Source organism: Sparus aurata, chromosome 12 (assembly GCF_900880675.1).
Source record: "Sparus aurata chromosome 12, fSpaAur1.1, whole genome shotgun sequence".
Lineage (NCBI taxonomy): Eukaryota > Metazoa > Chordata > Actinopteri > Spariformes > Sparidae > Sparus > Sparus aurata.
Genome location: NC_044198.1, coordinates 7,452,655 through 7,477,292, shown reverse-complemented (window position 1 = coordinate 7,477,292; position 24,638 = coordinate 7,452,655). Strand labels below are relative to the sequence as shown.

At 42.1% G+C, this 24,638-nt stretch overlaps 1 long non-coding RNA gene across 1 annotated transcript in view; it reads right to left on the bottom strand.

Annotated features, from left to right (window-relative positions):
* The window catches only part of LOC115592281 (uncharacterized), a 49,674-nt gene extending 26,180 nt beyond the window's left edge, over positions 1–23,494 (bottom strand). Inside the window, exons 1-3 of the long non-coding RNA XR_003986101.1 lie at positions 23,371–23,494; positions 22,620–22,681; positions 22,099–22,160 (exon numbers count right to left, since the gene is read on the bottom strand). This is a non-coding gene — a long non-coding RNA (uncharacterized LOC115592281). The remainder of the gene's footprint in view (positions 1–22,098; positions 22,161–22,619; positions 22,682–23,370) is intronic.
* Positions 23,495–24,638: the final 1,144 nt, after the last annotated feature.

Here is a 24,638-nt window from a genome sequence, read left to right as displayed (position 1 = left end):
CTTTATTTAGACTACCGGCATTATGTTCCAATTAAACACAAAAGAAAAGTCTGGCATTTCAAACTCTTCAGAGAATCTGCATACTGCCTTTCAGGAAAGAAAAAACAAAAAAAAAACAAAGGGAAAAATTAAAATATATTATCATCTTTTAAAAATCCTTTTAAAAATAAACAAGACAAACACAAACAAAACACAACAAAAAAGCCCCACTCTGTCTCCTTCACTTTATATCTCTCTGTCTATCTCCCCGTCTCGAGCTCGGCTGGCCGACTCTCTGAGGAGGAGGAAGCTGAGAGAACTCATTTGCATATAAACTGTGAGAGGCAGGGATTGTCATCGGCGGCACATTAGACGCAAGGAGCGCGAAGGGAGAGGATTTTCATGTGCAAATTTCAGCCTCGCCAACTCTGTGCATTATTATTTCATCAGCGCCTAAGAAGGAAACCCCTCCGATCCCCAAATCCCGCCATCATCCCCACGGACACTTCAAGATTCAGACCAAATCCCCCCCGTCGCGCCTCTCCCCCAGAAGGCCCCACTACTGAGTAGCTGTTTACACCGGGGCCCCGCGCTGCAGGAGGAGTCAATCCGCCTCGGAGTCGGGCCTGAGATCAGATGAGAGGGAACCGCAGGACGGGCGAACAGATATACACCAGTTGTGACCAGCAATATTGGTGTTCCCTGCATTAATTGCTTGTAAACTGCGAGGCTGGAGGCTTGCTGGCTTTCAAGTTTAAAAAGGAGATTACAGCCAATTAGCAGGGCCTCTGAAAACCCTTTACTGCCTGGGGAATAGCGGCTGATCCCTAATGTGGGACAGCTGTGAGCAACAAAGGAACAGTCGCAGTCCTGCTTTTGAAAACACACTTGCAAGTGGAGCACTTTCAAAACACACACACATATTGCTGCCACACACGTGTGTCATCTCACATGCAAACAACAAAAAGAAGAAACCCTGACTGATAGTAATAGCTGCAAAGAAGTACTATTACGGGCATGAAAAATGAATGAGTACATAAATGCAACCACGCAAACAGACTCAAACGCTCACAAAAGTACGCGCGCGCTCCCAAAGTGACAAAACGGGAACAGACGGGGAGGTAAATATGTTTTAAAAGGTGAGGGGAAAACGTTTGTGGGTTGGGGGGAACGTATTTCATCCTTTTAAATCAATTTGTCAGGTTCTTCTTAGAGCCGCGTTACCAAAAGAGCAGAGTGTTTCCCTGTAAACTGCCATCTTTAATTTCTTTGTCTGACATGCTCCACTGCACCACGACACACCAGAGACCGCGCGTGAGGTGAGCAAAAGGTTCAAAGCCCAGATGGGAGCAGAGCCTGTGTACCCCTGAGCACCGTGGATTACCTCATTCACTCTCATGTCAAACAGAAGGCAGGAAGAGGAGGAACACAAGTCGAAAGATCTCCACAGGCTCCGTAATCTACCACGATTTATGCCGAGCCCCGCGACTCCCACTTTTACGACTCCCGCTCAATGATTTCCCTTCTTCCTCTTTATCTTTTCTCCCCGCGTTTCATTCCACTTTCTGTCTGTTTTCTGTCTGTGTACCTTCTTGTCACGTTCGCTGTGCACCTGCACATCCTCGGCTACACCCCACCGCCCTGCCATCCTCCTCCACCTCCTCCTCCCTCGCACCCGCGCGCACATTAGCAAAACAGCTGTCTGCCAGCTATTCCGACTTCAGGTAATCAGATGCAGATCCTCCATATGTAAAGAGCTAAAGGATAAAATCGAAGTGCCTCAGATAGCTTTATGGTTCCAAAAAAATGTACACTTAAACCTGTCGAGCGAAAGTACAATGGATTGTTCTATACAAGAAAATAAAAGATGAATATGAACTCAATGCGTGAACGTGCTTCGATTTCAAATGTACTGTCTAAACAAATGTTAAGAGTCAGCAAACTAAGCTAACACAATCTTTAGAATAAGACTATTAATCTCCTTACATACCCTTTTCAATGCAATACAATCAGGGGGTTTGCTGTATTGTAGTATGTCCGGTGACTTATGGTGGCCAGTGTTCGCCAACTTAAGATACGTATTGCTGCTGTAAACCAGACAGTAGTGGCACAGACTTAACAATTCTTTTCTACTTGTGCTATTGTTAAAGTATGTTTTAATTTGTCATAAATGCACCTTTTAAAGTGGCTCTGTGGAGCGTTTGTGTTGTGCTTGAAGTCAGTTGGTTGCTTATGTTGGTGGACATTTCTAAACTAACGTCAGCTACAGTCGTCATTGTTTAAGCTAACTTTCTGTCCATCTTGTGGTTAGCAATCCCCTCGGTCCATCATTACTGTTGGAGTATCGGGGTATTTAACAATTATTTTAATAAATGAGAACACTTGAACTAGCATTAAACAAATCGTCTCCAGGCTTGCACGCACAACGGCAGGTGAGACATAGAGCCCCTGTAATGTTTTTATCACAAAAGTAAAAGTAATCACTACTTGTAGCTATTTTGCCAAATTAACTTAAGGCCTGAAAAAACAATGTCTTCTTGATTAAATCTGCAGCATTTGTTGTTTGTTTAAATTCTTGAATCTGCCAGTTTTACAACAGTATCTCGCCATATGCATTAGTGAAGCAGAAGCAGTGTAGCATTGTGACATTGTTGTTGTTAGCTTAAAAGAAAAAAAACTGAATGGACTACATAGCTATCAAATCTTTGACTTGAACTAAATTAAATCATTTGAATCAGTAATTCTTTAACTTTCGTTTTTGTGACAACCAACAAGTGTCTCAAGAGAAAGTGGACACACTGTGATGTCACCTTTCAGGGAGGAGATCTGGGTGGATAGTCAACCACGTAAACCATCTGACACTTAAACTGTCCAACACTTCCAGTCTTGCTTCCTGGCTCCTACTGACAGTCATCTTTGTTTTCTTTTGACATTGACCATGCTCTTTCCCAAAAGTTAACTGAGTAAACTTTAAAGGATAAGTTCCCCCCAAAATAAAAATAAAAAAACAGTCATTATCTACTCCCCAACCCCATGCCGATGGATAGTCATGTGAAGTTTCTTGGTCCTCAAAACATTTCGGGAGCTTCACAGCAAAACAGTTTTGCCCCACTTCAAAGAGGGCGAGTTGTAACACTTTTAGCTTCGCAGCTACAAGATTCCAGCTTATAAAGGGTGTAAACAACATCTTTTCAAATTAATTTGGGATCCTGAAGCTTCCTATATGCTTGGATTACACTGTACGAGCTGTAAGGAGCAATTTCATGTTTTTTGGGGAGGTTTTTTTTTTTTTTTTTTTCATTTTAAAACAACAAGTCCCCATCTACCGTAGTTGCTTATGAAAATGCTGCAACACTGTTTTGCCGTGACGCTCCAGAAACATTTTGTGGGCTGCGAAGCATCATCCAACATTCCACTGGTGTGGTGGTTAGTAGATAATGTCTATATTTAGATGTCTAGAATGTAGATAATGATCTAATATTTTGGAGTGGACTGTTCCTTTGGGCAAATAAGAGACTGTTAGTAAGCAGTAATTCTGGAAGAAATGACAAAATACAAAATTGTCATTTGGGTAACTTGGAGGTTTTTTAAGAAAAGGCAAAAGGGAAGCACCCCTCAAAAACTTGAGAAGAAAAGATGCAAATAGACATTCATTGTCACATCATTTTACCTATATATACACAATTTGAACACTTAACGGATCCATTCAATAGAAAAGTTTCCTTATAATGTTGATAAATGTTTACGTTTCTATCTTTATATGTATCAACATAATGTTTAGAAGACAGGGTTAAACAGAGGTCCACACTCTGATCACCTACTTTTGTAATTTGGTGCTTTCAATCACTTTGTACGAGTAGGTGTCCCATCCTCTCTGTGTGCTCAGGGGAGTATTTGTTTATAGCGTGACCCTCTCAGGAAAGTCAACAGCTGTTTCCAGTCGGGCTTAGCGGCGACACTGCCATCCGTCAACATGATGGGTTTCGCCTTTTAATGCATCGCAGTTAACCACATCCTAATTAGAACTAATGACTTGCTCGTTAAAGAGCTCTGCAGCTAATTGGCATACTGAACTGCAAGCAGGGAAACACCGCAAGGAGGTCAGGAATTAAAAAAAAATAAAAATATGTAAGTTGTAAATGGGGGCGAGGCTGACCAGAGAAAGCCAACACTAACCTTCTTATCAAACTGCATTTTTAATTAGAGATAATCAATATTCAAGGCAATGGATTTACCACAGTTTATATATCCATCAAGGATCATAAATACTTAATGCTTTAAGAAAAAAATCAGAAACCCCAACACACCCAAATTTTTATTCCCCGAGTTTATGGCAATCTGGCAAATCAGATATGATTAATTATAAATTGAACCATTACAGTGCGCTTCAGAAGCTCACATTCACAAATTGCATCCACAACCGGGGTTGAACATGAATTTGCTCTCCTGGTATTTCTGCAGCTCGTATGCAAAGTCGCCGGGTTTGATTCACATGCAGGGTCCGTTCTGCACCCTGTAGTTTCATTTAGATCAAAAAGACTCAAATAGATAGAGAATCACAGGATATCCAGAATATCTGATCATCTCCCCCCACCTCACCTTGCCTCTGAGAATCTCAGCCGCTCCCGAGACGATCTCATTAAATCAAAGATGTAAGAACCAGAGAGAGAAATATACAACAGAAAATACTTCCCGCTATTGTCTTAGCTATAAAACCCTGTGAATCCGGGTCAAGTGTTTCATCCGTCCTCCATGTTGGACCGTTCAGGAGAACGGCAGACACAAGTGGAAGCTTTGACAGTCGCACCACATTAGTGCAGTAACTGTAAAAAGGCCTTTCTGGGATTTGTTCCCTAAAAATACTCTCACACCACTCGAAGCTGGAGCCTCTCAGGAGCCTGATTTGAAACCTTGCAGCCTGAGGACAAGGCAAGCCACAAGCAGAAAAATAAATAAAAATAAAAAAGCATGCCCCCAAACTGCTCCTATTACACGCACAACATGGCAAACAGTGGAAAACAATAGAGTTATTTCAGCGCAGAGCGGAGCAGGACAGAGAGCGATGGCATCTTGGGGCAGAGGGCTGCAGGGCTGGGTGGGGGCCTCCCGGGCGGAGGTGGAAGGAGGGGTGCTCTAATGGGCTCGGGGAGGCTGGCGAGCCCTGCTGGAGGCCCACAGGAGGCCCTAGCCTGTGGTCTTGCCTTGGGCAGGCCTGCCACAGCAGCAGTCAGGTGGGCTGACAGACTGAGGGAGAGGAGGCCCTCCCCATGTGGCCTGCCATCAACCCCCCCTCCACATCCCTCCCTCTGCACAGATGTTCAGGGTTCGGGGAGCAACAAGCTGCGCAGAAACAAACAAAGACGGAGATATAACATCTCCAAGTTGCGCCTGAGTGATACCTCTCACTGCATTGCTCTAATTGAGTCAATCTGCGGTGGTTTTTAATTCAGACTGAAGCATGTGTCGACATCTCCGCTGCCAGATTAAAAGTTAAACGTCAGCTCATGCAAGATGGATAAGACCGAAGCACAAGGTTTATTAATTAATGGTCATTTATATGGTTGAATTAAACATCAACGCCGAGCCCTCTGCGTCCACACGTTAGTACAAAGTTTGTTTTTGTGCTGTGTGTCTACAAGAGAAGAAAGGGCAGGCATCAATGTGAGTCCACACATCAACACACAGAGGCCTCTTTTCTCAGGTGTGTTATGGAGTTGCTCGGTGTTTATACAGTCGACCTTTAACCCCAAAGCTCCCGGAAGCCCCATCCATATAGCCCACTGCAGGAGGTAAAGATCAGGGCGGCCCTGCCTGGACTCTCCCCTCCTGACCGGCGAGGCGTGTGAAGCCTCTGGCATGACTCTAAGCATGGGAAAAGTGCAGCTTTATCACCGCTGCTCAAACATTCATCACACACACCTCTCCTGCAGCGCGCTCCAAAGGGAGACAATAGCGCCTCCATCAACTCCCATCTGAAGCTGCCGATTTAGGCAGAAGGTGGCAGAAAGGCGACTTCAAAGTTTCTCGCCGGCCCACGTCACACCAAAGAAGAAGAGAGGAGGGAGAGGAGCAGCTCTATCCAGTCAGGAGGGAGGTCATTATCAGGCCATGTTTACGCCGGCACAGAGCACACTGATGTGCGCTGCTGTTTTAACATTTGAAATATTGTGCTGCAGCCACCACTGCAGGCAAAGTAGTTTGTGGGCCTTTGTTTGTTCTGTGTCTATGTATGCACATGCGTGTGTGTGTGTGTGCGTGCGTGTGTATGTGCGCGTGTGTGTGTCTACTGAGAGAGCCCTTTTAAAAGGTATTTGCATTATATCCTGCATAGAAAGGTGAAGGTCAGTGTTTCCCCTGTGAATATCAACATTTCTGCACAAGCAGCAAAAATAAATACTTAATACAATACGGCATCAGGAGGATACACTGCAAAAGTATCAGATTTAATAAGTCATTTGGTTTGTTATGCTGTTTTTTTTAAATGTATTATTAACACAATAAACCTGCCTTTAAGGCAGCAATAATTGTTTGTGAATAAAAACATAGAAAATTCTAAAAACTATGAAAACCACACTCAACTAAATGGTATTGTGTTTTGAATTTAAAACACATTTAAGGACTGAAGTATGTTAGATAAAATAAGGTTGTGAATTCCTGCTCACTGTCAACAATTTATCAGGCATTAAGCTGTTGCCTCATTTCATGTATAAACATGATCAATTATTGATGAGGTAATTGTCTGAGGTGCTTGTGATTCTATTTTTTTGATTGGTTGTGAGCACAATGATATCGTTTCTTACATTGGGTTTAATGCCTGGTGAAGGTTTATGACTGAAACATTGTTTTTAAATACATTTAGTGTTTACAGTGCATGAGATCAGAAATGTCCTCTTTCTACACAGCTGTCTACCAGCTGCACATAAGACAATTACCAATGTGAGACCAAAGTATGTAACAGCATTGTATACAAAAATTTAATTATTAACAATTATTATTAGAATTACTGAGATATCGACATGTTAATGACTGTGGTTTGTATTTCTTTAGTGAATGCAATGCACTTTTGTATCAAAGTACTTGAGATTAAGATTAACAGTTGTTGCAGTGTTTAAACTATATATCCACAGATTTGCCTCAAAACATGACATAGTGCAAATGTTTGTGTTCTCAAACTAGTGTTCTCTGCTAGAAATGATTTATTAGATGTTCAAAAAATGACCTTAATGAAAACTGTGAAAGAAAGCTGAATGGTTTGGTCATTGGGCCATTATCAACACAATTTGCAGACCATTTAATTCTATGCTAAGACATCAAACAACTTTTGGATATGTGTGTTGGCTTCTGGGACATTTCTAATCTCTCACATAAAATAGACAGACACTGATGATTTCTTGCCAGTCAGGTCTGCTGTGTTGCAGTTTTGAGCAAACATCCGTTATAAACAGCTGGGAACCTTAAATATTACTAAAGAGTTTTTTTTTTTTTTTTTTACGTGTTTTGGCTGTAATCCTGTCTATGACAGAAATGAAACTGATCTACGCTGCTAAACAGACAGTTGTCTGTATAATCCCAGCTCCGGGTCCATGTTGTTTCTCTTTTTGTCCATATCCATATTGTTTGAATAAATCTTTCTTGGAATTGCCGGCGAACAATTACGATCATGGGTTCAGGGTTCATGTTCGGTGGGAGCATCCGTGTCGTGATTAGTTCAATTCACCCGTAAAGTGTGACATTATAGTGGTATGTTTTGTCAGTGCACAGAAGGTGATGAAAATGTGTAGTGTGAGTTAACCGAACACAGAAGATCGTCCAGAGTCTGCCCAGCATTACGGTGAGTAAATTGCTATGTTTAAACTATATGGGTGTAAAAAAAAACAAAAACAAAAAAACAAAAAAAACTGATGAAATCCTTTTAAGAATCAAGAACAATAAGTGTGCAGTTATTTCTCTCGGCGGCAGAGATGTTTACAGACCTGCTGTGCCTCTCCTGTATCTACAGACCAGTTAACCCATATTTCACAAACATACAGAGTGAGCGAAAATAGAAAAACAAAGTCAAACTATGCCATATCACTGGTGTCAAGTGAAGTATGATCGCACATTTGAATTGGAAATCTGGCAAAGTGACGATAACAACCTCGTGCACTCGCTCGGAAGGCGCGAAGAGGGTTAAATGAACAAAGCCTTGAAAAAGAGTCCAATTCTCCAGCTCCTGCCCCAATCCTCGCAGTTACCCCCACAAAGTACACAAGAAAAAAGAAAATAGTATCATGCATATCATTCATTAGCAGCAAATAAAAGAAATTCTCTCTAATAGTGCCCCCAAATCCCCGAGCTCCCAGCACCACGGAGCGGGGAACTAAAGAAATGGGGGAGAGAGATGCAAAAGGAAGCCGTCTCCCTCAAGTGCTTGTTAGGCCCAAATTATTATGGCGATGAATAATTTTAAAAATAAATAAGAAAATAAATAAATAAAAAAAGAAACATTTATAGATCTAAGTATTATCAGAGGAGCCGCGGGTCTGTTGCCAAGCTCTCTGGGCCCGTTTGAAATCCGCCTTTGTTTTTCACTTTGATCTTTAACTGCTAACCTATCCATCGCTTCACCTGGTCCCCTGTTAGCGCTTCTTCACCCACTTCCTCCTGTTAAACTTTTTCTCTACGTGGCAAGGCACTGCCCGCACTAAGTGGTAATCATAATCGCATCATCATCACCATCATCATCATCATCATCCCTCTCTTCGTCGTCATTAACTTTCCATTCTTTCACAACAATAATTAACATACTGCACAGGGAGCAAGATCAGGCAGAGAGAGGCAGCGGCAAATGAGGGAATATAGAGGAATTCAGAGCAAAGAGACGAGGGGAGGCGGCCATGTTGGAGGAAGAAAGAGAGGAAGGAGACATGAGAGAGAGTTGCTGCGACCAGATCCTCTACTCTGGCTTCCTTTCCTCTCAATTTCTCTGATTTACTTTCCTTTCCTTTTGTTTAATCTATCGTTTCTACTTGTTTGCTGTTTCCTCTCCTTAAACATATTTTCCTCCCTCTCCTCTGGTCTCCTTCCCTTACAGTAACACCATGTCTCCTTTTATATACCCCTTCATCCCTTTTTGTTTCCTTTCATTTATTTGCTACATTCATGTCTCATTTCCTTTTCTTTTATCACATGTTCTCCTTGTGTCCCATTCCATTTCCTCTTCTGTTTCCTTCCTTGTCTTCATCCCTGATTTCCTTTCTTCTTACGTCTCCTGTCATCCTTTCCTACCCTTTCATTTTTTGCTTCCCCTACTTCTCTTCACTTCTCCTGATTTTTTCTTTCCTTTCTTCTCTTTCTCTCCTACTGTGTCTCCTTTACTTTTCCTTCTTCTTCTAGTCATTTCGCTTATCAATGTTCATCTCATCCCCCTTTTCTTTCCCTTTCTCATTTCCTCTCTTTATCCTCTTGTGTTTACGTGTGTTTATTCCTCCTCTTGGTCCCTCCTCTCTCCTTTTGCTTCCTCTCCTATGGTTTTCCTTTTTATCAACCGCTTCCGTTCCATTTTGTTCACTCTCCTTTCATCTTGATTCATCTCATCTTGCGTCCTCTCATTTCCTTTTTTTTTCCTTGTTTCCTGCTTCGTTTTGTCTTCTCATCCGTTTGTCCTCCTTATTTATTTTTCACTCATCTCATTTTTGTCCTCTCATCTATTTCAATGTTATGTTTCCTCTCCTTATGTTAGCCTTGTCTATTTTGCTTTCTTTCCTCCTCCTCAGTTAATGTCCACACACCTACTTTTTCTCATTTCCTTATGCTTATTTTCTCTTTCCTATCTTCTTTCTTGTAACTCGTTCCCTTTCTCTCGTCAAGAATTCTCTCATCAACTTTACTCTCCTCTCCTTCATATCCTCTCACTCATGTTTTCTCTCTAATTTTATTCCCTCTTATTTCCTCATGCTAACTCTCTTTCTTTTCACTCACTGTCTTTTATCTCTCACCCTGCTGTTTCCTTCACTTTCCTCTTGCTTCCTTTCCTCTCTTTTCCTATGCACTCATCTCATTTCATCTCCTTTAGACTATTTCCCTTTCCTTTTTTCTCATTCCCCTTGCCTCCAATTTCTTCTCACCATGTCTTCTTTCATTGACTATTTTCTCCCCCAATTTTTGTTTAATCTCCTTTTTCACTTATTTCCTCTTTTCTTGCTTCCTCTTCTCCTCTTCGACTAGTATTTCCTTTCCGGTCCCCTCATTTCTTCAATTATTTCCTAGCCTCCTCTCCCCTCCTCGTTTCCTCCCCTTTCCTCCTTCCTATCACCCTCCTCTCGAGGTTTCTGACCTCATGTGCAGGGACATTCCAAACCCTGTGCTGTGCCCGGCCCCTGATTGATATTGTAATGAGACGTATCCCAACAATCCTTCCTCCCTGTACCTCCCCTCTCCCCAACTCCTATCTTTCCTGGTACCCATCCTCAGCCCTCTACCCCCTGTGCTCCCTGAGCCCCTGAGTGGCTCGCTCGATTCCGTTTCATCACACATCAAACGGGCCTGACGCTCTCCACGCAGGCAGGACCCAGGGACTGCAACATCTGCACAGGGAGGCATGCGGGGGTGTGTGTGTGGGGGGGACTCCGGCCTCTGAGGGGGGAGGGAGGACACGCCATGCTAGGAGCAGATGTCAGCGGGACCCGAACAGCAGGCTGGGGGGACGCCGCGGGGAAAGAGAGACGTAGAGAGGGACCCACCCCTGCAACCCAGCCCGGGGAGCGAGGAGAGAGGAGATGAACCTGAGTGTCTCCAAACACTCCCCCTTTTGCTCCCCTCTCCTCTTCTCACCTTGCAGCCCATCTCCCCCTCCTGCTCTCCCTTTTGACAGTACAATTAGGTAATTAGTCACCTCCGCGCTAATAACCTAATCATTACTTGTCTGTGTGTGTTTTCTCTCAATTTCAAAACCCGTGTCCTCCACAGGCGCTCCCCTGAGTCCTGACGTGGAGGTGGAGGGGCAGAGGAGGCGTACAATTACCTTTGTCTGGATACTCCCTGTGGCACAGAGAGAGCCAAGGCTCTGATCCAGACCAAAGCAAAGGCCCTTTTTAATGGAGACAGAGAGCCTGCTCTTTGCAGAGGGTCAAGATTGCTCTCACATCCATTAACACCGCAGCTATTTCATCATTGCCTCGTTCTGGCAGGCGGGAGCTGTAGAGGGACTGTGATCAGCCTCCGTCGAGTGCAGACGCTGACATTTCCCCAGTTAGCGAAAGTGGCAATCGGGAGCTTCCGCTGTCAATGAGTCATCAAAGAGCTTGTTTGAGAACAGCTGTTGACGTCAGTGCACTGCCACAAGCATTAACCCTAGTTGAGAAGTGAAGTTTTTTTTTTCCTGAATCGCTGATGATCCTTTCATCTGTATGGGCAACATGCAGATCTCAAAGTTCACAGAAATGTTATCTGTCAAAAGGGGATCATGTTTTGACAGCATTTTTTCGAAGAATTTGGAAAGGTTGAGCAGCACAATGAAGCTTGATAACTTGATTTTTTGCATGTTTCAGCTATTTATTAAAAAATATCTAATACTTTAAAAAGATATCCAACATCTTCCAAAACATCCATTTAAAAAATTCTATACTGTTTTTTTTAAGCTGTTGGATTCCTTTCATTTTAGTCCCATTTGAATCTCAATTTAAATAACCCATAATTAAGAACACCTTTTACTATAATGTCAACTTTTTAAAAGTTCAACCAGTTTAAACCAGTTCAGCATCTCACCCAGAGCTTAGGGGATAATGCTTAAGAAAAGACTGACATTAAAATGCCATAGTCCAAATTTCAAAAGAAATAAAACATTAGACAATAAAGACAAACCATGTCAACAAGAGTCTCAGCGAGGCTGTCAGCATGCTAATATGTGCACAGTGACAATGCTAACATGCTGTTTACCATGTTCATCATCTCAGATTAAAAGTTAATAAGCATATGTTAGCCTGCTAAAAGCTAAGCACAGTTGAGGCTAATGGGCCCGTATTAGAGTAGAAGAGGTGGACCGACCAACAGAAGGTGATTACCATCGCTAGGCTATTAAAACAGCTCTAAACGCAAAATGTTCATCCACCACATATTCTAATAGTATTAAGACACCTGAAAGATGTGAACGTGAGTCGTGAATTTTAATATGCTTTAGAAGACTTTACCATGTCAAACCTTCAATTAGCTCCACTTTCAGATGTGCTACCTGGCCAAGATTAAGTTAACAAATTTAAAGGTGACACGATGGTGATTCCGTATCTATCTCCAGCCAATTTCAAGTCTGCACATTGATTTTAATACTAAACTGAGCTGAAAGGAGACCAATAACCTTGGAAGGTCATAAAAAAAAATCGAAACATTATGTAGCCTTGACAACAGTCAGCAGTAAGTCGATGTAAAGCAGCAAATGGGCTAAAACATGCAGAAACATCAGCACCGTCTTTCAGTTGACCTTTTTCTAGATTCTTAAACTCGACGCACAAACCGCGTCGGCTTCTCCTTTTCAAATGTTTTTCAAATCTCCACTGACTACAAGTTTCCCAGCAGCACAGGAAAAAAAAGCTGCTCATCTTTGTGAGTGAAACGACCCTCATCCGTTCCTCATAATTTAGTCCCATGTTTTTGGTTTGTGGAGTTTGGATCCCCTGCTGTGCTCGCAGTGACAGCCGTCTTGTTGTCCTCTTTATTATTCAGATTTCTTGAAGCCAAACAGCTGTTTTGCATGGCAGACTGAATCACAGCGTGTCCTGACTCCTGACATTCAGGTGACAGATAAAAGGGCTGAGGTCTTGAATAATGGCACGGCAAGAAATACGTGAAGACAAGTTGAAAACTAGTTGATATCGTAATCCCCAGTACGCTGATGAAGAATTGCACCAGGCCGTACTTTTCAAATGTACTGTGGGGGTTGTTATGGTGAAATCTTAACATATTCTACATCAATACTTGTATATAAATTAAGTTTTACGATGAATAAACATCCAGGCTTCACGAGCAGGGGTTTTTAACTATGGAGACATGTGTCAAAGCGCAGAGAGAGAAAATTAATCGCCACAGCCAGTAACAATATTTCTCCTCTATAACAAACTGCTGCAAATGGATTTCACAACCAAGTGCATGGTGGGCAGCAGCCTTTATTAGACGGACCTGAATGCATTACTTTAACTTGACGGCGAAGTCGGCGCACTTTATCACGGTCCGGGTAATGAGAGATAACTTCCCTGCGTCTGTGGGAAGCGAGTCCGGCACCACAACCCCCATGCATATTTTATCAGCCGCAATTACTCAGAGCTTGTTGATATTTCCCATCCGTTTCATTTGGGAGCATTTGCATCAGATAACCAGAGGTTTGCTGTAGGGCTAACTGAGCCATGCTGCAGTAAATTATAGGTCTCCGACTGTCCGACAAGTCACCGGAGGATCTGCTAATGGCCGGCCTGCAGTGCGAGAGGTCAGTTGTCAACTCTCCAGCTCAACAATTCCTGGGTCAAAACTTGTGAATGTTTTCTTTATATGCTGTAAACAGTATATCAACAGACAGGAACTTCTGTTTTTGGTCCCGTATGTCTGCTTGGTTTTTTAGTATCTCAAAAACTGCTCATCTGATTTTTCTGAAAACCGTAAGAAAGTTTCGGCCAAACAAGTTGCAAACAAAAATTCCCTGGTTTTAGAAGAATCTTCCTGAATAGGCCACACGCATTTGGTAAATGGACTGCATAGGGTTTTTCCTGGGTCAAAACTTGTGAATGTTTTCTTTATATGCTGTAAACAGTATATCAACAGACAGGAACTTCTGTTTTTGGTCCCGTAGGTCCGCCTGGTTTTTTAGTATCTCAAAAACTGCTCATCCGATTTTTGTGAAAACCTGTAAGAAAGATTCGGCCAAACAAGTTGCAAACAAAAATTCCCTGGTTCTAGAAGAATCTTCCTGAATAGGCCACACACATTTGGTAAATGGACTGCATAGGGTTTTCATAATAAAAGCTGTATACAATGTGCCTCCCATTCACACACAGAGACACAGATTCCAGAGGGATGTTTTTTGACAAAAGGGGTTGTGCTGCAATGCTTTGTCCCAGCATTGGACTTGAGGGGCGTGTCATGACAGATGATTGACAGGTGCTCTTAGGGACACAGGCCACACAGGCTACACCCTCCTATAACCCTGAACTTCCTGCAGCACTTGATTGGATGGATGCTTTTATTCGTGGACTGTCTCCTCTTGGGTTTCACGCAGTTTGGAAACGTCCTCTTATATTACAAGAATATTACATGGAAAACCGTTTATGAAGTAATCTGAGACAAGAATTAAGCCATGCAGCTACTGAATCTGTCTTCATTATAGATCACTAACAGTTAGTTAACAGGTTTAGGGGGAGTTTCCAGAGGTGGTGAGTGGGGCTCGACATCCTGATTTACATAAAGTAGCCTAGACCTCAACTTAATGCAAATGTGAGGCCCAGTCTCTTGGAACACAATGCGGCTCTACCGGAATGCCTTGCACGGCTGCTTACATAGACGGTTAATGGGAAGGGTGGAATTTAAAGATCTTGTGGACAAGTACCATCACACCAATGGACGTTAGGCCTTAAATCAGGGTCAGGAGTCTCAATTACTTTTTACAGTTGAAAACTCTGTATTTGTTCATGCAGGTCCGCTGCAGCCTCAGGTTATAAATTACACACTTTAAGGACTGTGCAGTCTTAGCTAGGGTTTGAGCTCCCTTAGTTCTTCCAGTGTCGTAAAAAGAACCCAAAACTTATACTTGAGTGGAAGTAAAGACACTATGTTCAAATACTACTTTAGTAAAAGTGAACTAATCGAACTCATCAAACAACTCATTTTGTATTGAATTGTTTCACTATTTGTATTCTAATTGTTTTTTAATTGTTTTTATTATTGTTGTTCTGTAATTGCTTTTTTTGTAAGGTGACCTTGAGAGTCCTGAAAGGTGCCTATAAATAAAATGCATTATTATTATTATTATTATTGTTATTATTATTGTTAAACTCACTCATAGGAATAGTACTACTGTCTGATATTACATGTACTAAAGTATCCAAAGTATTTTTCTAGCAATAAATGCACATGTATCAAAAGTATAAGTAAAATTATACATATATTTACATGTATGAACTGTATGTGATATGTATATATATATATGTATATATATATGTATATATATATATATATATACATATACATATATATATATACATATACATATATATATATATATACATATACATATATACATATATACATATACATATATACATATATACATATATACATATATATATATATATATATATATATATATATATATATATATATATATATATGATTATTGGAAGCAATTATTTCATTGTTCAAGTTTGGATATGATGCAGGATGTGAACTGCAAACTAATTACTAACTAAAGTTATTAAATAAATGTAGTGGAGTATAAATACAAGTGCTAGTCTCAAAAATTGTACTTTATTAAAGTACTTGACAAATTCCTAGTTTATTCCGTTTATCAGACTGCCTTCCAAACTGACAGTACAGCGGAAAAAAAAACACACTGCATCGTGTGGTACTGTATGTTTCTGTGCCAGTCTGCATATTCTCTCATCAATCATAATTACCAGCAGTTCTGCTCAATTAATGCTGCAGGCTTGAGCTGGAGATGAAGGGCTGGATATCAAGATCTCCCTGACAGGAGCGGGGAGATGAGGGCTGATTGACAGGCAGACTTCTAACCCAATCGAGGTGCAGAGACCAGGGTGGCTGCTTCCTGGTGTCTCAGATCTACTGTAATTGACAGGTGTGGAGAGATGTTCGGGGGTCCTGGTGGAGCTCTGCGCCGTTTATGCAGATTAACACGTCAAAAGTACAAATGAATAAATAAACTGGTAAGCACAAATCAGGCATTTAGCCTGAGGGGATGCCATCATTACCAGATTAAACAAAGTGACTAATCACAAAAACAATCCGCTTCAGAAGTGGAGGAAGTCAAAAGACGCCAAAGCTTGAGGGTAAAAAGCTAAGTCATCTTAATTATTCAGCTATAGGCAAACAAAGATATGAATTCATAATTAATAGAGCACAGACAGATAATATTTTTTATTTTTTTATAGATTATGAAGCTGTGAGGTGACTGCTTTGATGAGAGAGAAGGTACTCGTCTACAATATTTACACATATAGGGAATCGCAAGTTTTCGACGATGGAAATGCAAAATTCAAACCAAAAATGAGCCCTGAGGATGGGATCACAGAGATGGCACAAATTCCCAAAGCAGCCAGCCAGCGTGGGCACTTGAGGTAGAGGCCTTGTGGGAATACTTTGGGTCAGTCTAAAGAAAAAAGGTGAGATAACAGATGAGGAACAAACGAGACCCACGCAGGGTGTTTTGACACTAAAAAGAAAAACCTCCTTCCTTTGAAACCCAAATGAGCTGACGCGAGGTCCTAGTTCTGATCGCACGCCGATGCCACTGCCCATGAATCCATTCCTTAGATGTCGAGTCTGAACCAGAACTGAATTTTTTTTTTTCTTGTGGTGTTTTTTTTTTTTTATGTATCACCGAGCTGACCAGAGCAGCCGTAACCTCAGCTTGAACTCCCTTCATGCCTGGACACAACTCAGCTGTAAACACATCGCTTCTCTTAAATTGGCCTAAAAGCGCCCCGGTTTCCAGACTTCCCTCCACGCGCCGCGGACACCAGCCTCCTTTGACCTTCACACCAAGCCATGGCCCGAACCTCGGCTATTGATTTTTCTAACTATCTGTTTACTCCTCGTCTGCACACTTTCCCAGCTGCTTGGAGAGCATCGTTTGCCCCGAGGCGATCAGCGGGGCTCAGCTTGTTCCAGTCTTTGATCATCGTTCAGCCAGCGGATTAACATATGCACGCTCTCTTCCTCTCTTTGTCGCTGAGCTTGATAATAAATCTGTGGTCTTCCTCTCCCTCTCTCTCCCTCTCTCTCTCGCTCCAATATGGGACGAGCCATGAATCAATCACCCCGCTTTACGCCTCGTGTCCGACATGGATGCAAATCACAGAAGGATCTGTGGGTAAAGCTCTGCTTATTAAAACCCGATGCCTGACTCATTACAACCCGCTCATGCACATGCATGTCGCCAAGATGAACAGCAGGTAGCACGCGTGAAAGACAGCAACATTGGTGGAGATAAAACGCAGACAGACGAGATTAACCGATTTCTGCATCTCTTATCTCAACGGAGGCCAAAACTAAGCCTCACCCACTTTGCCAAAACTAAAAGAGAATCGAAAGCTAATGAAGTTAATTACCGCGTCATTGTGGGAGGTTACAGCCTCGTCTAAAAGAGGCTTAATCTGAGGGAAACTGCAGTGCGGAGGCTCGCCTTCGTACCTGCCCTCGCTGTGCAATAACTGTACTAATTAAGGTTGGTTTGAGCCTACAACCACCCCAGTTAGCTCACTTAACGGGCCAGGGCTTCTGGGGTTTAGAACAACACTCGTAAGGACTCTGCAAGTAGGACACTGAGTCAATGTGTGTGAGAGAAAGAAAAAGTGTGTGCATTTCCAGGTAGACAGGTGACTTTTTTTTCTTAAGAAGCAACCTATGTGGTTTCTCTAATGGCCACTGTTGAGACACGCCCTCACTCCCTGTTGCCTTTCTTATTTATTACGACCTAATTATATCAGTGTGTCAGCTAACATAACCAGCTTCTTGCCCTAAATGCCGCAATGCTCTCGTGGCTGAGCTCGTACTTGCAGACCTTATGTTTCCGAGCTGTGTACCATTTAACCACGGCTTCTCGAGGCACACGGGGTTGTTTAGCCTGCGCTTTTTCCCCTGCTCAGTCCATCAAGAATGCAATGGATGTGGCAGAGGAGTACATGCGGTTAATAAAAATACAGTAACAACATGAGCTCAGGACTGGCAAGAGGTGGAGGAGGAGGAGTGAATTTGGACGAGTTCCCCTCCTAATCATCAGCGTGTCGGCCTGAGCGGGCCTGCGAGGTGCCGGAGCTGGGGCCCTATTAAAAACCCGAAACCCAGCTTGCCGGAAAAGATCCGTCCTCTCACCTCGGAAAACAACAACCTCGCTCGCCCCGACAGCGAGACAATCAGCCGTGCGCTGCTCAGGGTGAGGCGGCGGTGACCCGCCGTGCCGAGATGAAGCCAGTTCTACACACTGATGAGCGCTTTCACAGACATCAAACGGGGGTGCTGCAGACCTCCCCACGACCTGCCTGTGCTGCCTTGTCTCCTGCTCTCTGCTTTTATTTGAGGTTGATACGGGCAGACAGATCGGCAAATATCGATCACGGCGTGCTCGGTAAAATTCTCCCTCCAGGTTTGAGAGGTGATTACAGGCCCTGGACCCAGCTGATGCAGACTGGGTGTGTGTATGTGTGTACATTTAGGTTTTTTCCTACCCCACCTGTCAGACAAGCCATATATCCGGCCCTGTATTCTTTGGTTCGAGTGTCTCCAATCATCTGCAGAAGAGAGACGTCTTTAAAAAAAAAACACCCAGACAGACAGGCAGGCAGGCAGGCGAGCAGGCAGGCAGGCACACTGTACAACACAGAAAATAGGTTATAAAGCGCGGAGAATAATGCATGTGAATCCCAATCATCGAAATTCAAATGATTTGGATGCATCCCCAACCAGCCCTCCTCTCCTTGTCTGCCTTCTGTCGAGGCCTCAGAACTCACCAATAGGATCGGAGGGAAACAGGCTGCAGATTCAGAGGGTTTGCATTAGGAATGGCCCGTTATTAATTAAGCTTGTGGGGAAGAGGTTTTTTGACAGCGGCTCCCGAGGCGGCGAGCGGTGTGGATCTTGGCGCTGACCTGGCCCAGCAGGGGTAGGAGCTGTGTCTTTGAGGTGGTGGTGGTGGTGGTGGTGGTGGGGGTAGCGAGGTAGAATGGGTGGTGGGCGGGAGAGAAAGAGGAGGACGGGGGTGGGGGTGTTGGAGGGTTGGGGAGGGGGGGGGCTGGCTCCATGCCGACAGCCAGGCCTGCCACGTCTGCGTGCCCGCTTTGAAGTGTCACCTTGAGGGAAGAGCCGATGGCCGGGAAGCCGGGAGGGCGGGAGCCGCGGAGAGGAGTGGCACGGTTGGCATTGCCAGACATGGCGCTTTAATATTGCATGGGCTCCCGTCCATCTCTGTACACACTCAGGACATTCCTTCTGCTTGATTTAGTTTGAAAGTAGATCTTTGTTTTTTTTTTTTTTTCCTCCTCTCTCTCTCCTTTCCCCTCCTCTCTCGCCATGCTGTGGCTCAACACCTGTGCTGGTTTTGTGCTCATTCTTGCCTGAACAAATGTCAAGCTCTGCAGTCTGGGGAACTTTAACAACTCGCTGCATTATCAAAGTTGACAGTGTTGCATTCGGCCTGCTGAGTGACGCAGGGCTGTTGCATGTTACATCTTATTACTACATTAAATAATGGCACGGCAGAAATCATTTGCACCTGCTCAAGTCAGTTCCATCTGAAACTGATTTCTAAATAGCAAAGTTGAATTTCATTTTGAAAAATGAACATTTTACATAAAAAAGGGAAAAGCTGCGAGTCTGTTGAGAATATTTAAATATGTGTGTCCATTAGAAAACAAATCAAGAATATTCAAAATATGACCATGTGTATATCTTGAAACAAGATTGCAAGAACACAAAACCATCTTGTAACTCCTCTGTGTGTGTTTAACATGGAAACTGAAAGAATTATTTACCATTAAAAGGTCATTCTGACTGACGTGCACAAATGTTTTGTACTTGCATGACTTTGACCCACATCAACAGTATTTTCTCCCTTTACCTTCATGCATATTGAAATAAACAAGAATAAGATGGTTGAGAATCAAGAAAAATGAACTCTGCATTTAGAAGATGCATGAGGTGAATTAATTTGCATTGGAAAACTGACTTCTGCACTTATTTTAAGAAAAAAATAACACTTTCAACACCAAGTTATTGGCAGAAATTACTTGATAAGAAGCAGTTTGGCACCATCTTTTTGCCTCTGAATAAATATTTGGAGGCTGGTAAATCAATAATGACGTGCCGTATTGGCCCGACGTTCTGCAAAATCTAAGAAATATTTACTCTGGCGCTGCTAATTGCTAATGTTGCTTTCATCACTCCCTCAAATGGCGTGTTCCTTTACGAAAAAACGAAACCGTACCAGTGGGGAGGAAACTTAAACTTTTACTATTCCTCTCCAGTCGCGCTGTGTTTGCCTGACCTGCTGCCAGCTCCGTTACAGAGCGCGGCGGAGAATCAAACATGGCGTTAGTTTGAGGAGATGCGAGAGAGGGAGTTTATCAACAGAGGCTGCAGGAAGGAGGTGTTTTGAAGTGAGGAAAAACGTATTTAAAAAAACACTCACACTGCACGCACTTTCTACCCACTTTAACAACCGTCCCAGTTCACAAATAGCAGTTTTAACTCCCCTGATTAGCACTGACATCTGCAGCCTTTCATCTCTCCCTCCATCTTGTTTTTTTAATCAGATTAACCCAAACGGGCATCCTTTAATGGCCTCTTTTTTAGGAACGCTGAAAGAGGAGAGATAATTAAAATAATTAAACCGCTGGGACCGGTCTGTGCTCACTCATCTCCCGCTCTTTTCTTTTCTTCTCGCCTTTAAGTTTTGATTCCGCCTTGCTTACTGATTCAAGCAGCACAGAGAGAGAAAGACTCATCATCCTCACTTAATTGCGTTAAGTTGACTCTCAGAGGTCCAATTTTTCCCTCCAAAACCAACAGCCAATGTAGGATCTGATCTTTAGGTGCATGTCAGCTATCTAAATGTGGAAAGCAGAGGGGGGAGGGCGCGTTTCTAAACAGCCTTTATGGAGCATATTTATTTAGTCAGTGAGTGTATTTTGCATAAGGCCGAAGATAAAAAAAAAAAGGGGGGAAAAAAAGTATCCTCTTTAATGATTATTTATTCATGGACTTTTAAGCTTTTAATGAGGACAAATGAAGCCGTTTTCCAGAGTGTCAGTATGTAGTATGCTTACCAAAAATATTCTTGTTTAGCATTTTCTTTTTGCACTGCGTGTCCGTGAGGAATAAACACTAACATTTAAATGTAACTAGGAGTTTGGAGCGAGACTTTTAAGCGATCAGTTTATCTTGATCTTGCATGAATATAAAATATCCCACACGTTTTGATCAGACTCGGTGATGGCGATGATTTATTAATTTTCAGTAATCCTTCTAATTGATGCTAAATTGATCAAATGTAGTTGATGACCACTGCGTAGGAAGAAGCTTTTAAATATTAAGGGGTTTACCAGAGTCGGGGCGCTTTCCAAAATAAAATGTTTCCAACTTCTTTCAGGCTGAAAACACACACACAGCAACTTCATCAATGGATGACCTCCTGAACTTGATGAATATATCCTCCATTATATCAATTATTCACTCCTGCGTAATTCATTCTCATTCATATAACACATGTGTCGTACGTTTGTACCTTCTCACGTCTACACTGAAAGCCGAGGAGGGGGGGAAAAAAAATAAAAAGTAGGCTATACCGCACTGCCTGAGTTACATTTTGCATTATAGGTGTACATATCTTGAATATTATAATAACACGTCTTCAGATGAATTCAAACTTTACTTCCTGTCAAAAAGAATCTAATGAATTCTTGCATGAGGATTTTACTGAGAGCAAGAGCCCCGACATCCTCCTCGGAGTGCAGCCCCAACTTTACACAAGCTCGGATGTCTTCTCTCCCCCCCCCCCTCATACACTTTCGCTTCATTCAGATCATTTTCACAGGGCTTCATTTCAAGTTGGCACAAAAAAAAAAAAAGGGAAAGAATCCCTTTGCTTGAAATACTTAAGATTTATGTTTAAATTTTCATGGAATCTTTGAGAACATTGAGGAGCAATTTCACATTTGCACTGACATCTAATTTCTCAAGTAGAGTCTGAAAGCACAAATTGCCAAGGATTCCCTATGTGCCCAATTATCCTGCATCAATTTCCTTGACCCTGCGGAATGCTGGTAAATTAATCATACCACTTTTTTTTTCTCTTTTTTTTTTGGACTCTCTCTCGCGAAATACATATGCACGCGTTTGATAAACTAATCATACTTGGTCGGTTATACTCACAAAAAATGAATCCGTCCTGGAAGCAGGATGAGAGTTAACAGCAAGGCCCGGGGAATAGGGAGCTGAGAAAACACACACACACACACACACACACACACACACAGAGTCACGTATGTACATACAGAGAGCGCACACGTGAAAAGTACAAACACAAAATGACAGCTTTCAAAAAAGACACTATATACACATTTAAAAAATACACTCATTAATAAGACAGATTTTACTGTATAAATCAATGTAAAGGAACTTTTGTTTACGCATCAGTTATGTTGCTAGTCTTAGCTTCTTTCTTTTTCAGAAAGGCGCGATGCCACTGTTTCCTCTCCAAATAAACTCAAGTGAGCTGACATAACAAAAGAAAAAAAAATACACATATGCTGAGACGAAAAAACACTTCTCATCAATATCATCTATACTGCTGCTGCCATATATTGATCTGAACAGCACCATTAAAAGCCTGAGGATCTGAATCATCTTCAATCATCAACAGTGTAACACCATATTTACCAGCCTGCCTTTACCTGTTGATCCCAACATGGCTGTGCAGCACGGTGTTAGGTTTTTTTTGGAGCAACAGTGTCCTCTGGTGGATACGGGACAACAAACAGCAGAATTAAAGTAAATACAAACAGCATGGAAACAGGGACACCTACAGTGTGTGTGGAGAAATGACGGCAGAGATGTACTCGACTGCTTTTTATTGGATAATTGGCAGACAAGATAAGCTATTCTAAAACTGTCAAACAGGGAACTTTGGCTCAGTAAATAAAAAAGAAGGTAACCGAGGGGAAAAGAAAGCATTTCATGCACCACTGTCTTTGTTATACGACGCCATACAAGCTGCCATTACTTTAAAAAGTAACCATAAAACGCCTTTAATAAACTAGTATGGCATTATTTTACTTAGCTTGAGTGACAACTGTCATTAACGTTAGCTTAAAACTCTTCTCACAAAGGCAGCGCACACACCGAGAAGATTAACTATCATCCATTTCTTAATGACACTTTAAAAAAGACAATATAAAAATGTTTTTTATACTCACCTCTATATTTACAGACAGAGTGCGACGCGAAATATGCTTCTTAACTTACTTTCTTGACGAGATATGCTAGCTAACATCACCGCGAACTACGTACATGACGCTAGCTAGCAGCCAGGAGGCGGTCATCTTATCTTAGCTCACCTAAATTCAGCTACAGTCATCAAACCAACGCCATATGTGTTCATTACTGAGCTTTAAATAACGCTAGCTGACAGGTGGGCTGTTTTACCTTCGAACAGGGTAGAGCTGGTGGTTTCCATTATTAATGCTATACCAAGCTAACGGGGCTCTAACTGTAGCTTCTTATTTAGCTAACAGACAGACATGACAGTGGGATAAATGTTAACATGCAGCAGAGACAGTGTAGCATTCATTCTCTTCAGGAGCTACTTAACTGCAGAAAAGTTTCAGACAACTAATGATGCATTTGTATACAGGTTAACATACTGTATATATGCCATGTGAAATCCTTTTAATAATTCTGTATTTTCTATTTAGTATTAAATTACTTCTACCATTCCAGGGGTGTAGCACACAATTCTGGATGCTGGACAGATGTGTCCTCTATGGGCCCCTCACTGCAGCCACAGCTGTACAGAAGTGTAGGTTGCAGTCTTAAAACCTGGAAATCAGGTTCCAGTTCTCTAGTCTCAAAGTCTACGATTTTTCTTAATTGGTTCTCGGTTAAATGCCTGAAATAAGGCAAGTGGTTACCACAGGATTTAGTAATTTACATGTTTTGTTCTACGACATAAAATACATCAGTAAATGTCCCATAATTTAATTAAAAATCGGCTAGTGCCTTAAAAATCGGAGGCTAACAAGTGGCTAAATAAGACTGCAGAAGGTGGCACAGACATTAAATGTCAGGCTGACTGCAGTTACAAACTATTCTCACTCCAACTTTACAACTTTTACATTGATCAATTTACAGAAAATGTGTATAGTAATTGTTAAGTAATAAGTTTAGTGGTGACGAAGTCCTGTGACCCGCTGTATTCTGTTTTAGAGCCCAACATTAGCTTTTTTCTTCTAGCGATTGAATTTACGCTTCTCAAATCACAAAGGTGGTGTTCATATGAGAAGATTAACTCGCTCATCAAACCATGTAAGTATAATAAACCTGTGACTGCAACAGTGCTTATTTGAGGATATTCCAAAATAAAAAAAATAATTAAAAAAAAAACCCCAAAAGCTGTTTGCAGAGAGAACCAGGACGATGCCAATTTCTGGGTTAGCCAACAAAACTGTCATTGCTACACCACCATTCATGCTGTATCTTTGCTCAGTCCCACAGCCCTGATCACACCACCACTATTAATTATTGCAGTATAGTAGCAGTATTCAGTGGTGCTCTGACTGTAAAGGATTTCTGTAATTGTTAGTTTTATATCACAAGTTGGACAGCGAGTTTCACGACAGATGTTAAAACAATGCTTTTTATATATAAAAAAAGAGGTTTTTGAACAAAACTGCTCGTTGCGTCACCATGCAGAC